Source organism: Lontra canadensis, unplaced genomic scaffold (assembly GCF_010015895.1).
Source record: "Lontra canadensis isolate GAN:19392208 unplaced genomic scaffold, GSC_riverotter_1.0 scaffold72, whole genome shotgun sequence".
NCBI lineage: Eukaryota > Metazoa > Chordata > Mammalia > Carnivora > Mustelidae > Lontra > Lontra canadensis.
In genome coordinates, this window is record NW_022631066.1 from 3,645,180 (window position 1) to 3,649,647 (window position 4,468).

Consider the following 4,468-nt stretch of genomic DNA (forward strand, 5'->3'; position numbering starts at 1 on the left):
TATATATATATGTATATATATACATATCTATCTATCTATCTATCTAGTATCTAGTACCTGTAGAATAAAACAAAAGTCTGTTGTCCTCAGTATTTTCACATAACAGCAGCTATTTCAGTACTGGCTCATCTATTTCTCTGAACTAATCATCTGAGGCAAACCACAAAAAACTCAAGTAAAGTATTTTATGATGTAACCTCTAACCCTACTATAATGGGAAACTGTATTTTTTTTCTTTATGGGTAATATATCTTCTTATAATTTTCTTTATCCCTCAACCTAGGAACCAAATTTTTGGATTTCCTTTTCAATAATCATTTATGTAAGTAGATACTATGAAAGAAATATTTAAAACTAAATTTGGTTCATAGGTTGGTATTGCTTGGATTTATCCCCACTTTTAAAATTAAGTTTTATTTCCCTTCTGTTTGTGCACATTGTATTTAGTCTATTATATCCATTGTTGAGGTATATTTCTATAATGAGGTATAGAAATTGATGTATATTTCTATAATGTTAAGACTAAATGCATTTTCCTTAACTCAGATTCTTGACCTCTACAAAGTGTTTAAAATTCTGTATTGGCTCTGACACTAAAGTTTTAAAAACAGAAGGCAATTGACACCGAGATTTTACAACAAAAAGCAATTATTAGATTTCATTCATCTACTAAACCTCACCAGAAACTATAATCTTGTTTCTAAATAAATAATTTGGAGAATGTAAAAAGGACAATATCTTATGATCTGTACAAACTTTCAGATATATCCTCTTTTGCATAAAGGAATCCCTGAATAAAATTTTCATTTTCTTAGTTGGTACCCAAAGTTTCCTGCATTTTACATGAAAAGTTTATTATCAGCCATGTGTGTATTTATGCTAGTATGATAAAAATATTGAAGTACTTCTGAAACTAGTTTTATTAATCTCACAATAAGTGGCTGTTGTGTCTTTATACTAGATACAAATACACACACAGCACCTATATTATGGAGTACTATTAGAAATTTCATTAAAAAGTATTCATTTCAATTATGTTTTCAATTGATATTCTGATAATGGCTTTGGGGAAATTCCATTTAATGAAGCATGTTGATCTTACCAGGTGACTTTTTTTTAATTCACCACACCACCTAGCAAGTCTCTTGCACGTAGTAGGCCCACAATATTCATTTAATCTATGATTCTTGTGCTTAAAAGCTCATTGCAATCTGAGTCTTATTCTCCAAAGCAAGACTTTATTTTGTATGTTCGACCAAACTAAAATATTTAAGTAATGAATAACAGAAATTTTCAGATAAATTGGTCTCTTTAAAAAATCTTTAAGATTTTCAATAATTGAAATTAATATTGGTGAAGAGTCTTTATTTACTGGGTAGTTTAGAATTGTCTATATTTAAGTAGTCCTCAAATGTTAACCACCTTTTCATGTAAAAGTCATCATTTTCTTATAAAATAGACTCTAACCTAGAACCAATCACAATTAATATTATTGTGACATACACTTAAAAATTGGAAAGTTTAGGTAGGTAATTCTGAAATTTAAATTGTACAGGATCTAAATTTTAAAGTAGTTTTAAGAATCAAGCTCTAATATTTACTTTAAAAGGTTTGGCTTGGTTAATCTTGTGTTTGGCTTCGTAGCTACTCCTTCTGCTATAAAATTGATACATATTGGTTGTATTTACATTTTTGAGTAAAACACCATGTAATTACCAATAGAAAAATAATATATCTAAAAGATACCTTTAGATTTCCTACGCATTGCATAAACCTCAATAACATTTCAGAGATGGACTATTTTTTCCCATGATCCAACAATACTTAAGGGTGCTAAGTGTCTGACTTTTCAGAGAATCATCAATATAATGTAAGAAGTGTGAGGTCGTTCCCATTTTTTTACTGACACTGAAGATATGCATTTCTGTTACAATTAAAGTGTGATTAAAGTGACCCTTTTAGGTGTCTGTTTATAGAAGACAATAAGGTTATGTAGGTGAAAAGATTCTGGACATAGAAAAGAGGAAAATCAGTTTTTGCAATGGAAGAGAACTTGAAAGAAATGAAACAGATCTTGGACTTAAAAAGAGAAGAAGAAATTAAACTGAGTTGCTAAATACTATTTGCACCAAAGAAGACAACTTTTTAAGATTTAAATGTTTTCCTCTCTGAATGGAGCCACTGCTTAGCAAATCCAGAAACAAGCCCAAGAATATGTTAATTAACTGTATTGTGTCCCAGAAAGAATGAGGTTGACAAATTCATTTTTTTATTCCTTCAATTAATAAACTGTTTGCCTATCATATCTTAGATTTTTTTAAATCTGTAATATGTATATTTATCTCTCAAAATTATACAGTAACAGTGCCAAGGTCCAACATGGCCCCATAGGGTGAATCCTATGAAGCTTAACATTCTTGGCAAATTAAACACACAAGCCTCCGATCACTTTTTGTCAGTCTTACTTTACTGTGGCGCTTAAGAGCCAGAATGTAGGCAATTTTTATATGGCAGCCCTTTACTCCAATTAAAAAAAAAGCAGTGATCTTTGGTACAGGCACAAGTGGAAAATATAATGACATAATATTAAAGAAAGGTATTACGAAGACTGACCAGGAATGCTACTTATCCCTCTCCATCCCCACCCCCATTCATGCCCTTTTTCCTACCCATTTGTTGTTTTTCTCACAAGTATATCATGACTTGTAACACATTTTTTTAAATTTTCAATGAAACCAAAAAATGTCTGAAATACTAAAATATGTAAAAAGATTCACCTTCTACAATCAACTACATAGCGAATAAACTTCTAAAGCTATTCTAAATATTCAAAGACTTATAAATAAAAAATGTAAATTGAATCCAAGTAGTTAGGGAGGGGAACTATGGGAGGATGAGTGTGGAAGGAATGAACAGATTGAGAATACCTCATTTTCTCTGTTCAAACCTTTCTATGGTCATACTTCAAACGATTTCTTACATAAGAATTTCTCCTTATACCTCCAAATAACGGAATGATTTCCATGAGGAAATGCAAGTTTTAGGAAGAAGATCCGCAAAATGAAAGTGTTCAAAAGCAAAAAACACCTCTATAGCATTTCAAATGCAAAATCACAATCACCACTACCTTTAACTGACTCTTAAGGGTTCTTTTCAAACAGATGTTATTTATGAACATCATCTGTTAACTTCTTTCTTGTAATTCAAAACTCTTGTCAAATGATGTTTTCATGATGACGTGTAAATATAATATTCCATTAGAGATCAATTCTAATTGGTTTTTAAAAATCCACCTTGGGAAACAGTGCTGCATCATACACAGACCAGTAATGGGTATTTTAGAAGGAATTTCCGCAAAGTCTATTATAAATCTAAGTTAAAATTACCCTCTTGCCCTAGTAAGGTTTGGGCCAAAGGATTGAAATTATTTCTTCCTGAGTTTTCACGCACGATGACTTTGGTCTTGTCTTCAAGACTCGCGAGCACTTGTTGGAAATCTTCATTTTTTAGAACTGTGAAGTTTGCCAGAAATATTTTTTCCACTTGTCTCACAAAGGAAAACAGAGTTTCGTAGGTGGGTTGCAATTGTTTCCAAAACGTGGTTTAAAAGCAAATGACACGTTTTTCCCTTTTGAATTTCACTGTTATTTTGAAAACGCATCTCGGGTTAAGAAATGAAGCCTGTTTTTGTTAAGGGTAGCTCACCCCTGCTTTTAAATTTTACTTTGTATACAACAAAGAGCTGAATAATAACAAATAGAGACAGCGAAACATGCTTTTCCGAACTCCTTTGAACCCCGACATTCACTTTCGTATCCATATGTTAAAGATATTTAAAATGATAAAATCTGCTCTAACTTTCCGGATCCAGAAAAAAAAAATTGCCCACATTTGTCTCTATCTAGTTATCACTTTATAAACAGATCTGTGCTGCTCTCCCTCTTCTTTTAATGTGTGAGTCGCAGGCTCGCCCAGCTTCCTTCAATTTAGCGGCACATTGTAAAGCCTCCTTTCTACAGGGTCTTGAGTTGGAAACCCCTCGGTGGCCGAGTCTGATAATAAAACTTGCGGCGCCGACTCGACCCGGCCCGAGCGTTGGAGTTCGGGGAGGTGGGGGTAGGGGTCGAATTGGGCCGCAGGACCCCTCCCTCGCGAAGGATGCGCTCGGAGAACAGCGAACTGCAGCGAAAGGGCCGAACAATGGGGGCGGCCGGGAGAGAGGAGCCCGGCTCCCGCTTCCCTGGCGGCGCCGGCTGCGCGCCCGGCCCCCGCCCACCGCGGCCCTCCCCGCCCGCGTTTTCGCGCTCGCCTGGCCTGCCGCAGCCTTCCTCCCGAGCGGCGCAGCCCGCAGCCCGGCCCGGCGCCCGCCCTGCCGCCCAGCGCCCCGCCGCCTCCGCGCGCCTCCTTCCCCTTCCCAGGCTGGCCCTCCTCCTCCTCCTCCTCCTCCTCCTCCTCCTCCTCCTCCTCC